Here is a 14434-nt window from a genome sequence, read left to right on the forward strand (position 1 = left end):
ATGCGCACACCCATGCCCACATGCACATGTCCACGTGTACACACCCATGCCCACATGCACACACATGTCCACATGTGCACACCCATGCTCACATGCACACACGTCAACATGCACACACCCACATGCACACACACCCACATGCACACAGATGTCCACATGCAAACACACATGCCCACATGCACACACATGCCCACATGCACACACACAGTGTCCACATGCACATACGCATGCCCACATGCACACACCAATGCCCACATGCATACAGTGTCCAGATGCACACACCCATGCCCACATGCACAGATGTCCACATGCACACAGATGTCCACATGCACACACGTATCCACATGTACCCACAGATGTCCGCATGCACCCACAGATGTCCACATGCACACACCCATGCCCACATGCACACACTGATGTCCACATGCAAACACACGTCCACATGCACACGCCCATGCCCACATGCACACACGTCCACATCCACACACACATGTCCGCATGCACACAGATGTCTGCATGCACACATGCCCACATGCACAGATGTCCACATGCAGGCACATGCCCACATGCACACACCCATGCCTACATGCACACACGTCCACGTGCACACACACGTCTGCATGCACACAGATGTCCGCATGCAGTTGTGCACATGCACACACACATGCCCACATGCACAGATGTCCACATGCAGACACATGCCCACGTGCACACACGCCACAAGCATGCATACGCCCACATGCGCACACCCATGCCCACATGCACACACGTCAACGTGTGCACACCCATGTCCACATGCACACAGATGTCCACATGCACACACCCCTGTCCACATGCACACACATGTCCCTATATACACATCCATGACCACATGCACACACACGTCCACATGCACGCACCCATGCCCACATGCACACACATGTCCACATGCACACACCGATGTCCACATGCACACACCCATGCCCACATGCACACACCCATGCCCACATGCACACAATGTCCACATGTACACACCCATGCCCACATGTACACACATGCCCACATGCACACACAGATGTCCATATGCAAACACAGATGTCCATATGCAGACACCCATGCCCACATGCACCGATGTCCACATGCACACACATATGCCCACATGCACACACGCCCATATGTACACACACATCCGCATGCGCACACACATGCCCACATGTGCACACCCTTAGCCACATGCACACATAGATGTCCACATGCACACATCCATGTCCACATGCACACACATGTCCGCATGTACACACCCATGTCCACATGCACACACAGATGTCTGCATGCACACACCCATGCCCACATGCACACAGATGTACACATGCACACACCCATGCCCATACATGCACACACATATGTCCACATGTCCACACAGATGTACACATGTGCACACACATGCCCACACAGATGTCCACATGCACATACACATGCACACATGCATATGCACATGCCCCCAGGCACACGCCCACTTGCACACACACATGTCCACATGCACACACGGCTATTGCCATATGCACACACATACGTGCGCATGCACGCATGTACATGTGCATGCACGCATGTACATGTGCACACATGGCTGTTTGATTCTTCCTTATAAAATGCTCTCAAGTGGTAAGATGGAAAGTTTGACTCAATACAGTTTGTAAAGACAAGAGGGAGAGGAAGGAAGATGAGAAAAGAGGTGGGTGAGGGAAATGGAGGGGAGAGGAAAAAAGGAGGGGATGGAGAAAGGGAGGAAGAGGAGGCATGTCAAAAAAAGGTGATGAAAACTACACTCTATTTGTCATTTTCCGACAACTGCTTTCTTCCTTCCGTTTTGCCAGTGTCACTCTGTGATGACAGGTGTAAGTTGACTGTGTGTGTTGCCAGCGTGTGACCATTTTTGACTCACAGAAATGGCAGTCTTAAGTGGCTTGGCCTCTCGCTTGAGAGAAAGATTGGAGCAGTCTTTGTGGATGCGAAGCCACCTGGGCCACTGCTGTGTGTGCCACCCTGAACTTGGAGCTGCCCTGAACCGCGTGTGTTTCTCAGCGCCACGTACAGCTCAGCCTCACCGTTTGCCTTTTACTGTTCTCTTCCTTCTCGGCGTCCTCCTCCTCTTCCGCACTAACATTCATGCAGAGCCTTTCAGTGCAGACATCAGGTGGCCGCTGAACTCAGCAGCTGTGTCCTTTTTCCTGTCATCTCTCCTGTCCATTGCTAGCTGTCACTTCTTCCCTCTTGGCTGCAACTGCACATCCCTCGGTTTGTCCTAATAGGGAATTTTTCCTGCTTGAGTAGACACGCATGAGAATATCATTATTTTTATGTTATATGTTATATTTTTAGCAGAGAAAAAAGTGGAAAAAGTGTGCAAACTTGCAGAAGGCCCTGGAGGAGGGTCGTCCCTGTGCCCACGCGGTCAGGAAGGCCCCAGAGGAGGGTCGTCCTTGTGCCCATGCATTCGGGTTGGGGCTGAGGCACTTTAATCATTGCTGCTCCTAAGCGTGTTCTCTTCCTCCCCTCTCAGACTATCATAGCCAGGTGGTTACAGCCTGAGCTCCAGCCCAGATCATCTGGGTTTGAATCCAGCTCCATGACTGTGGCCCTGTTGCCTCATCTCTCTGAGTCTCAGCTCCCTTTTCTGTAAAGTGGGTATAATAGTAGCGTCTACACTATGGGGCTGTGATGGGATTCACTGTGTTCACACATGTGCAGGGCTGAGAACAGGGCCCCAAACAGGGTAGGCACAGTGAAGCATGAGTCAGAATGATAATACGGATGATAGTTTCTCTATCACTAATTTGAAAATTTCAGACAGCGCATGGAAGAAAATTAGAACCTGGGAGGATCACTTGAGCTCGGGAGTTCAAGTCCAGCCTGGGCAACACAGCAAGACCTCTGTCTCTTTTAAAAACATTTAGCACAATTTATTAAAGAAAGAAGAAGAGGCCGAGCATGGTGGCTCAAGCCTGTAATCCCAGCACTTTGGGAGGCCAAGGTGGGTGGATCATGAGGTCAAGAGATCGAGACCAGCCTGGCCAACATAGTGAAACCCCGTCTCTACTAAAAATACAAAAATTAGCTGGGTGTGGTGGTGGGTGCCTGTGGTCCCAGTTACTCCAGAGGCTGAGGCAGGAGAATCGCTTGAACCCAGGAGGCGGAGGTTGCAGTGAGCCGAGATCACGCCACTGAACTCCAGCCTGGAGACAGAGCGAGACTCTGTGTCAAAAAAAAAGAAGATCAAAACCTTTGTTGCTACGTTGCTGCTCAGGTACATGGAGATAGGGAAACGCCGGATCTGAGTATAATGGCCCTTTTCACTTAGGACCTGTCAGGAGCACTTTGTCGTGCTTTTTAATGACTGAAGACAGACGACAGCAGTTTCTTTCCTCAGTTGCGTATTTTAATATATTTAATCTTTTATGAAAATTCGACTGCGAAGATGCTTTCTTATTTAAATGACTCTCCCTCACAGCTCTGAGTCAAAGCTCTGGCACTGCTCTGAGTACCTACAGTTGGAGCCAGTCTCTACCTTCTGGGCTGTCTTAGTGACTGGTGGGGGCTTGGTATCCGTAGCCCTCGAGGTTATGGTCCAGCGGTCCCTCAGCCTCAGAGTCTCAGTTCACCCATTGGAAAGTGGCGATGGGAACAGCACCTTTCCTCGTCGGACTAGGTGAAGATGAAAAGAGGTGATAAGATGATGTGGACAAGGTGCTTAGCATAGTATCAGGCACCCACTCAGTGACGGCTCATCATTCCAGTGATGCGTATTTATAAAACTGACTGTATTGTGTCCTAGCTGTCTGTATACAGCTGCTGTCATCGTGGCCTTCTGGCTGCACCACTTTTGTCGCCCTGGTACCTCAGACAGGGTCTAGCACGTATTAGTTGCTTAGTAAATGCTAGACGAGTGAGCAAATGGATAAAACACTGATGTGTCCACTACTCAAATGCACACCATTTATGTCATGAAAGTTGATATTAATGAGTGATTAAAAAAAAAAAGCAGTCACTGCTTTTTGTTTATTGTCTTGTAGTTTCCTAGGACTGCCAGAACAGATGACCACAAACTGTAGGTGGCCTAAAACAACAGAATGTGTTGTCTCGCAGTTCTGGAGGCCAGATGTCCAGAGCAGGGTGTCCGCAGAGCTGTGCTCCCCCTGACTCGGGCGGACTCCTCCCTGGCCTCTCCCCAGCCCCGGGCTTGCCAGCAGTCCCTGGCATGCTTTGGCTTGCAGCTGCCTCACTAGGATTGCTGCCTCCATCATCGCATGACGTTCTCCCCATTCTGTGTGTCCAGAGTATCTTTTTTTTTTTTTTCTTTTGAGACAGGGTCTCGCTGTGTCACCCAGGCTGGAGTGCAGTGGCATGGTCTCGGCTCACTGCAACCTCTGCTTCCTGGGTTCAAGGGATTCTCCCGCCTCAGCCTCCCGAGTAGCTGGGACTACAGGCATGCACCACCACACCTGGCTAATTTTTGTATTTTTAGTAGAGATGGGGTTTCAGTATGTTGGCCAGGCTGCTTTTGAACTCCTGACCTTGTGATCTGCCCGCCTCAACCTCCCAAAGTGCTGCAATTACAGGCATTAGCCACAGTGCCTGGCCAATTTTCCTCTTATGAGGATACCGGTCATTGGATTAGGGCCCACCTTAATGCAGTATGACCTCATCTTAACTTGGTTACGTCTGCAAAGACCCTTTCTAAATAAGGTTCTAGTCATTGGTACTGGGGATGAGGATGTCAGCATAGTTCCGGGACGGACAAAATTCACCCTGTGCCACCTCCATATACAGTCATGTACCACATAATGTCTGGTCCACAATGGACCACATATATAACAGCGGTCCTATAAGGCTATAATTCCATATTTTTACTGTACCTTTTCTATGTGTAGATATGTTGAGGTACATACATACTTACTATTGTATTACAGTTGCCTACATACAGTATTCAGTACAGTAATGTGCTGTACAGGTTTGTAGCCTAAGAGCATATAGCATAGCCTTGGTGTGTGATAGGCTAGACACTCCAGGTTTGTATCTAGGCACTGTAGCTCATTCCTGTAATTACAGCGCTTTGGGAGGCCAAGGCATGCAGATCACCTGAGGTCAGGAGTTCGAGACTAGTCTGGTGAAACCCCGTCTCTACTGAAAATACAAAAACTAGCTGGGAACGGTGGGGTGCGCCTGTAATCCCAGCTACTCGAGAGACTGAGGCAGGATACTCGCACAGCCGTGATACTTGCACAGCCATGAAATTGCGCAGCGACGCATTTCTCCGAACGTAGCCTCATTGTTAAGCGATGCATGACTGTATTTCAGACACTGCTGGGCTTTTTGTTTAGATTTTCAAAATTACACTTAAAAAGAGAGTGTTGGTTTCTCTCTATAAGTGATGGTTCAATTCAGCAAATCCTAAAAGGAAACTGCTCCCCATGACAGGCACAGCACCTAGATTCTGCAGCAGGTGTAATACTAGACTCTGTGACGGGTGTGACACTAGAATCAAAGACACGTCGCTGAGTCAAGTCCCCGGGGTGGAGACAGGTCCACCCAAGACGAGTCCTGCCTTGGAGGGATTCAGAGTTGCTGGGAATTGAGCAGCTCCTTGGCCTAGAAGTGTACATGATTTTAATAGATAACTGGGAAGAGAAGGCGACCCGGGGGGCGCCAATCCCGGATGGGCAGTGCTGGGATTGGAGGCTCTGATCTTTGTGCTCAGAGGCTCCTTCCTGCATCTGCGGTTCTGTGGCGTGCGTGTGGCGCAGGTGCGGGGAAAGTCTGGAGGGCCAGGGTTCCGCAGCCGAGCTCTGCCAGGGCACTGCTTCTCCCAGGTAAGCTTTTGAAGAGGCTGTGGGGCAAACCCAATTAGAATTCCAAGAAAGGAGTGATGCCCCTTCCAGGGAGCAGCGTGTTTTGCAACCTGGGCGTGGATGAAAGGCCCCTGTTTTCATTTGAGAAACACACAGGTCATGGGAGGCGCCTGTGGCTGAGCCTGTGAGGGGCAGAAACCAGAGCCCGTAGAGGCCTAAACAGGGCATTTAGTTGAGGCCTGGGCATTTTACACGTCCCCTCTGCCAAACAGCTTTTTCCCTTGGTCTCGCTTTAAGCCCTGGGAGTTGGAGTTGGGTGTGTTACTGTAGTTCTGATGGTTTGAATTTTTTGATAAGCTTTTTTTTTTTCCTTAGGTTTACCTGATGTAACAGTAAAGATCTTTTGCAGATATTTTATTTGTTAACAAGCTAACAACTCTTTCACTCCTTAACATCAGACAGATGGACCCTTCTTCTTAGAGTAGAGAAGAGCGGGGCCGATGCCCAGAGCATTTCTGTCACTGCCCTGACAACTGCCAGGCACCTTATGGGCCAAGCCTGAGGGGCAGGAGTTCCTGCTGGGATTCACAGCATTAACCACTTCTGAATAAGGCTTTTTTTTTTTTTTTTTTTTTTTTTTTTTTTCCTTTGGAGACACAGTTTCACTCCTGTTGCCCAGACTGGAGTACAGTGGCGCGATCTCAGCTCACTGCAACCCCTGCCTCCCAGGTTCAAGTGATTCTCTTGCCTCAGTCTCCCGAGTAGCTGGGATTACAGGCGCACCCCATCATTCCCAGCTAGTTTTTGTATTTTTAATAGAGACGGGTTTTCACCAGACTAGTCTCGAACTCCTGACCTCAGGTGATCTGCCTGCCTTGGCCTCCCAAAGCGCTGTGATTATAGGCATGAGCTACAGTGCCTGGCCTAGGGTTTTACATTATACATCCACCTCCAGTTGACATGGCCTCTTCTTTCACCTCTGCCTTTTCCTCAGCCATCCAGCCATCCCTTTGAAAATACCTCCCTCCTCCTGAGGGGCTCAGCAGCTGGTCGGGGAGGCAGACATGAAACCAATTTTAGTAGAGAACCCTGTGTAAAATGCTGGCATAACCAATGCTGGGGCCTTCCTGGAGAGCAGGGAGGGAAGCAGAGGCAGAGGGAAGGCCTCCGGAGGTCAAGACACTTGATCTGGATCTTAAGGAACGAGAATGAGTTTACCTGGCTGAAAAAAGTTAGGAAGGGATAAACCAAGAAGGGAACAGTGTGAGCAGAGGCAGGGACGTATGGATGAGTTTGACCTTTCAAGCACAGCGTATCTTGGGAGTGAGGGCGAGATGTGGTTGGAAAAGTGAGTGGGGAATGAAGTGTGGAGTATAGCATGCTAAAGAGTTGGAACTCTGTGGTGAGAGCCAATGAAGAGTTAAAAGCTGGCCTGGCGCGGTGGCTCATGCCTGTAATCCCAGCACTTTGGGAGGCTGAGGCGGGTGGATCATGAGGTCGGAGATCGAGACCATTCTGGCCAACATGGTAAAAACTCCGTCTCTACTAAAAATACAACAATTAGCCGGGCGTGGTGGTGGGCGCCTATAATCCCAGCTACTCAGGAGGCTGAGGCAGGAGAATCGCTTGAACCCGGGAGCGGAGGTTGCAGTGAGCCGAGATCGCACCACTGCTCTCCAGCCTGGACGACAGAGCGAGACTCCATCTCAAAAAAATAAAAATAAAAATACATTAAAAAAAGAGTTAAAAACAAGAGATGGGGGAGGGGATGGGAAATGCTCACGCCTGTAATCCTAGTACTTTGGAAGGCTAAGATGAGAAGATCGCTTCAGCCCAGGAATTTTGAGACCAGCCTGAGCAATATAGTGAGGCCTTGTTTCTACAAAATAAAATAAAAAACAAAAACCGAATAATAATAATAGATGAGCAAAAATGACAAAAAATTAGCTGGGCATGGTGGTGCACACCTGTAGTCCTACTTCCTGGAGAGGCTGAGGCAGGAGAACCACTTGAGCCCAGGAAGTAGAGGCTGCAGTGAGCTCTTATTGTACCACTGCACTCCAGCCTTGTCAACAGAGTGAAAGAGCAAAATTCTGTCTCTTAAAAAAAGCAAGAGAGTGCTATGATCAGATTTCCATTTTAGAAATAAAAATCTGTGTCTCCTCTTACTGTTCTTGGCATGGATTTTACACCCGACCATACAACCTTGATCTTTCTGGCCAGGTGCCATTTCTCTCTGCTGGCCGAGTTGGCCCTATCACACCTTCAGCATGAGGATGGAGAGGGAAAAAGGATAGGCTCTGGTATTCCCATAAGGTGGGCAACTGTCTTCTGCTCACGAGAAGCTGAAGGCACGGGCTCTCTCTGTTGTTGCAGAGGGAGACCTGGAAGCTTTCACAGCCCTTCATCCTCTCCCGTCCAGCAGACCTTTTGTCCTTGCTGGCGGTGAACATTCAACCCTGGGGGAGGCTGAAAGCTCTGCTGGCTCCCTTCTCATCAAGAAATGAAAATGGTGATAGGATGAAAAATCCTCCCGTCTCCACAGCAACCTCTTGGCTTAGCCTCACGATGTACTGAACAATCTTTACTTAATTGGAAGGGGTTTCGGGGAGAACAGTCAAGACAAAGTCATTGGCAACCTATTCCTGGAATTAGAACGCATCACCTTCTTAGCTTAATTGGATAATTCATTTTAAATTGGGTGTGCAATCACGACAAGAAAATGTTAGTATTAATAATACATATCTGAGCTCAGCTGCCTCTGCCAAGAAGCCTGGCCCTGGTGGAATTCTTTAATTCCCCAAAACAAATTTTGCAAAGATAAAATGATGTTGTCAAAGTGGAGAAAGAACAAACATCCAGCAGGCATTCATATCCCAGAACTTTCTAGAACACCTTTGTTGGTTGTGGAATGTTAGGGAAGACCTGGACTCACTTTGGGGTGTTTCATGGATCGAGGGGCCCTCTGTGCCTGGCCCTGGGTGTGAGTGTTGAGGGCCTGGTGTGTTTTGTTGAGTGTCTTTCTTTCCTACCATAGCAGCTACTCAGATGGTTGGAAGCATAACAGATGGCAGCGGGGCTATTGCCTGGGGGCCCAGGGGATGACCAGGGCCTCTCTCGTGAGCTTGGGTCCTGGAAGCTGCTTAGAGACCTGTGGAGTGGCTGAACTGCCTCTCAGAGGTCTTCTAGTCTGGTCACATTGCCTTGGGAGATGGCAGCTGGTATCAGGGGGCCAGGCTGCTGGGAACGGGGGGCTGCCTGTTGACTGAAGGTGCTGCCTGTCTTGCACGTGCTTCCAGGCCAACTTCCCTGTGGCACTCAGTGTTCCCCCAAAATAGGGCAGTTGCTAAGAAACAGGGATGAGCCAGAGGCCCGGGAGCGCCGACAACACTGTGTTGATGAGGATGCTTCTGCGCCAGGGGCTCGGCTGCCAAAGCTCCCGCGGCCTTGCCAGATCCACTTACGTCAGGCTGTTGCCCAAGCCCACACCGAGTCTGCCTTTGCCAGCATGAGCGTTCCTGCTTCTGGGATTTTAGCTGCAGGAAAATTTAGTGGTTGTGTAGACAAACTCACAAAAACTCCAACATTCACAGCATAGCACCCACCACCCGCCGTCCACCCACGCCTCAGCTGCTCCTCTGCACGGCCTCTTCCCCACCCCTGCCTGTGCTCCTCCATGGCTCCTCTCAGTTCCCACCCCTAATTTGTAACATCAAAAAGGGATGCTTACGTGTGTGGAGCATTTGGTTTTAAGCCAGGCACCGTGCTAGATATTTTTACATGTATTAGCTTATTTTCCAATTCGTGATGCGCCGGTGCTGGTGGTCAATATTGAGCCCATTTTAGAGGTGGGGATGCTGAGTCTCTAAGAGGTGTAAGTCACGGACTCAAGATGCAGCAGCAGGGCAGTGGCAGAGCTTTCACACTAAGAGTGTTGACCCCCAAGGCCCATGCCTGGGCTTCCGAAGCTGGAGGGTGACACAGCTGCAGAGCCTTGGGCCCAGACGTGAGTCCTGTGTGCCCGGTACTGCTGATGATTACCCTAAGGGCTGCCAGAGACAGGCCCCCGGTATTTTTAATTGAAATGACAGTGGAAAAACTGCTGGCAAGATATCTGAGTCAGCTGAAAATGTGAGTTCGAGTGGCCCCAGAACACCCCACGCTTCCAGAAGACGCTTCCTACGGAAAGTACTGGAGCGTGGTGCTCCTCTGTGTGTGCGCCTCCCAGCTGCCGGTGGCCTCCAGAAAGGACTCCAAGCTCCCTTCACCACCCCGCCCCATCCCAGCTGCCTTCCCTGCACCCCCACAGCTGCCCCCAACTCCAGCATCTTCTTAGGCCCCCTCCTTCCCCTTGCCCTTCCTGCCTGGCTCACTCCTGGCCACCCTTCAGACTCCTCTCTGTGCCTCCTCCAGCTGGTGCCTCACTTGATGATGGCCGTGTCTGTTCCACAGCCCCTCCCAGAGGGACCTGGTTTCTCCTGCTGTCATTGCATCTCCCTTACGGGGCCGCATGCTGGGTTTTCTTACCATTTCCTGCATCCTGCAGTGCTGAGGGCATGGCAGCGCCAATCAAGTGTAGTAGGAGTGAGTAAGAAACAAGCATCCTTCTCCGTGCCACAGAAGGGAGTCTGTCACCTTGGAAAGTCACCCAAGAGAGGATCCAAGAAAGCATCTTGCCCTACCTACCCCTCCTTTAGCAAGTGAGGACCCTCGAGGGGAGGGGAGTTTCCAAGTCAGTTGGTGACAAAGCCAGGATGAGAAGACACTCCCAGACCACCTGTGGCTCATGACATACACTGCCCCGCCATGCCATCTGCCAGCGCTGGAGGTGGCCGCTCAACACAGGAAAGTCAAAGGCAGTGTTAGCTGCTCCCCGACCCAGCTGGGGAAAGGGAAAGACTTGCACTGGGGAGCAGTTTTATTTATTTTTATTTATTTTTGATTATTATTTTTAGATGGAGTCTCGCTCTGTCACCCAGGCTGGAGTGCAGTGGTGAGATCTTGGTTCACGGCAACCTCCACCTCCTGGGTTCAAGCGATTCTCCTGCCTCAGCCTCCTGAGTAGCTGAGACTATAGGTGCGTCACCATGCCCAGCTAATGTTTGTATTTTTAGTAGAGGCGGGGTTTCACCATGTTCTCCAGGCTCAAACTCCTGACCTCAGTTGATCCACCTGCCTTGGCCTCCCAAAGTGCTGGGATTACAGGCATGAGCCACCACCCGGCCTGAGCAGTTTTATGTTCTATGTTATTAACACTTCAAAGGCCTTCAAATAAAAGTACCCTTGAGTGTTTAAGGAGAGCCAGGAGGGAGACAGGACTCCAGGTCCGGCCAGCAGCAGCACCCAGCCAAGGAGGCAGGGAGAAAAATGCTGTGAACGTCCAGTCGAAGCCTCCCGAGCTGGGGTGTCCTGCCAGGCCGGCAAGCTGACATTTCTCACTAGCACCCTCAGGCTGCCACGGGTACTTAGGCAGCGGGGATGGGGAGCGCCTCCACTTTAGGCTGGCAGAATTTGGTGAGACAGTTCACGCTGCAGCTTCTCAGTGCCAGAAGGCAAAGACACCTCAACCCAAACCACAAGAAAACCTCCCCGGGAGCCGGCAGAGTCGGCCTGTTCAGAGACAGAGTTCCAGCCTTTGTTGGCAGCACGTCGTTCTTGGAAGTTTGGAATGGGTGTGAGTGGGTGTGTACGTGTGTGTGTGTGCACACGCTCCAAAGTTCAGCCTTGCACAAGGGACAGCCCAGGCTCCACCTAACCTGGTGCCTGTACCATCACAGCGGGAAGCGCCGCTTGTACCCTAGGGGCGGGCGGCCCCAGCATGTGCCTCCCCTGCCTCGCCGAACAGAGACGATTTTAAGAAAGGGGTGTATTAGTTTCCCAGGGCTGCTGTAACAAATGACCCCAAACTTGGTGGCTCAAAACAATAGAAATGTATTCTCCGAAGGTTTTGGAAGCCAGGAGTGTGAAATCCAGGTGTCTGCAGGGCCCCGCTCCTCTAGGGAAGAATCCCCGCTTCCTCTTCCGGCTTGTCGTGGGCTCCAGCCACCCTCGTTGTTCCTTGGCTTGGAGCTGCCTCACTCCAGTCTCTGCCTTCACGTCCCATGGCCTTCTTCCCTGTGTGTGTCTTTCTGTGTCTTCATGAGGACACAAGCCATTGACTTCAGTGCCTACTCTATCCAGGATGATTTCATGTCAACATTTTTAACCAATTGTATCTGTGTAAGGACCCTGTTTCCAAACAAGATCACATTCTAAGGTCCTGGGTGGACATGAACGTGGCAGGGCCATTAAACTCACTGCAGCGGTGAGTGGTGGGGGAAGAGTGCCCTAGTGAGAGGCAGCTCAGGTAGATGGATCAGAGGAGCCCTTTCGTAAGATAGTCTTTAATAGCTGGGTGTGGCGGCTCAACGCTTGTCATCCCTGTACTTTGGGAGGCTGAGTTGAGAGGATCACTTGAACCCGTGAGTTCAAGATCATAAGATGCTCTTTGGTGGGGGTGGCGGTGAGGTGAGCCCGCCCCCCCAGACATTTGTAGCAGAGTCTCTTGTGGTCAGCTGACTGCTCACTGTCCCCTCCGTCAGAGGCAGAGACAGAGCAGAGGCAGGGGATGTCACACCCCATCCAGGCCACTGTGGGGCACTTCAAGGACAGAAGCCAGCTTCCCTCCTTCTCCTTCCTCAGAGCCTGGCACGGGGCCACCTGTAGGAGAGTATGTATTCAGTGTTCATTGAAAGCCGGGTGTGGTGGCTTGAACCTGTAGTCCCAGCTACTTGGGAGGCTGAGGCTGGAGGACCGCTGGAGCCCAGGAGCTCCCGGCTGCAGTGTGTAGCCGTCGTGCCTGTGAATAGCCACTGCACTCCAGCCTGGGCAGTGCCAGCAAGACCCCATCTCTCAAAAACAAAAACGATGTTTGCTGAAAGAATGTCTGCTTGTCGGAGAGAGACAGTGACTACTTGTTCTAACTTTGGAGAAAGGACACTTCGGGTTTCATTTCAGGAAAGAGTGAGTCAGACTGTGGTCTGGATGGGAACCCAAAAACAGGAGTTGAAGAATATGTGTTGGCCAGGAAGCCGCGGCCTGGAGACACTCCTCTGCTACTTGTGGGTGGTGTCAGCTCAGCTGGGAGCCTCGGGTCTCAGTCTCTGAAGTGGATATCAAAGCGTTGTGAGGCTAACATGAGATTGTGTGTGAGCCTTCTGTAAACTGTAAAGTGAGGTGCCCACCCAAGCAATTTTCTAGAAGGCAGAATAAAATGAAAAGTGTGATATAATGAGCAGTATGTACAATTAGATTATTGCATGCTAAGCAAGATTCACTGGGTGAGGGGTCATGTTTTAAGGATTTGTATGAGTGAGGCACTGACTACATTAGCCTATGGGGTATTTTTATTCCCATTTTAGGGGTGAGCAATCTGAGCCCTGTGTAGATGTTCAGTAACTTTCCCAAGGTCATAGTAAACAGAGAGGCTGGAATTCAAACCCAGATCTGTTCACCCCAGCATTGGTTCCATATAACATCTGACGTGTTAAGGCTCCTGGACTGTGCCCTCGTGTGAGCTACTGCTGGGCACAGGCCTGGGGACAGCCGGGGGAGCTTGGCAGTGGGTGCCATCACCGGGCTGTATATGGTGGACGTGAGTTTCCTGTTGTTTTCCTGTCACCCTCATCCCTTGGATGGCATGCCACTTAGAGGGTGGCTGCTCATGTCCAGTCTGCTGCACTGGGACTGCCGGGGCCCTCGTGCCTCATGTTGGGGTGGCCCTTCAAAGCAGGCACCTTCTCTACCCTGTGGATTGGCAGAGGCAGTTCTATTTCTAGGTAATGAACAGACCTTACGGAAGATCGGTCTCTTCCGCCCGAAGAGCTAGAAATAACTGTTCTTAAGCAAGGCCCATGCTTTCTCAGCACAGAGCTGGTTTTCCCAGGCACTCTGCAGTTAACCCCACTATTACTCTGGAATGCAGAGAACCCTAGGCCCTGACGGATTTACTGTAGCAGCAGCCTCTGCTTCCGCATGCAGCAGCTCTGGAAGAGGGTGTGGTGGTGGAACAGAAGCGGCTGAGGCCTTGGCACTAGATACAATTGGGTTCAAACTTAGGCTCCACCAGTTACAAGCTGTGTGACCTTGGGCTAGTCAGCTTTTTAGTTCCTATTTCTTTCTCTTAAAAAGTCTTAATTTAACAAGTAATACATATCAAGTATACATTTTTTAATGTGAAAATACACATAAGCAAAAAGAAACATGAAAAATCACTGTGAAATTTTAGTATACATCTTTCAAGATTAATTTTTCTGCCTCCTTTTATTTACACATATACGCATATTTACAGTAGAAAACATAAATATATGTGCAATAGAAAATTATTAAAATAATGGAATTATTCACACTGGGTTTTTTTTTTTTTTTTAACCTAATGTATATTTAAAGGTATGGGGAAGTGTTAGCAATGTCGTGTCCCTGAAATAGCTACCTGGTATTCCATTGTATGGCTCTCCCAATATTTAACCTACCCCCAGGTGGTGGACAGTTGGATCTAACCTCGCTGTCCAGGGGGACCTTGGCTTCACCATCTCTGCAATGGGGTAACAGGGCCCATCCTGCAAGGCAGC

At 50.5% G+C, this 14434-nt stretch overlaps 1 protein-coding gene across 1 annotated transcript in view; it reads left to right on the forward strand.

Annotated features, from left to right (window-relative positions):
* Positions 1 to 14434, forward strand: part of ELK3 (ETS transcription factor ELK3) — a 77772-nt gene that overhangs the window by 33034 nt on the left and 30304 nt on the right. The gene's annotated exons all lie outside the window — the stretch shown is intronic.

Source organism: Macaca thibetana, chromosome 11, assembly GCF_024542745.1.
Source record: "Macaca thibetana thibetana isolate TM-01 chromosome 11, ASM2454274v1, whole genome shotgun sequence".
NCBI classification, from domain to species: Eukaryota; Metazoa; Chordata; class Mammalia; order Primates; family Cercopithecidae; genus Macaca; species Macaca thibetana.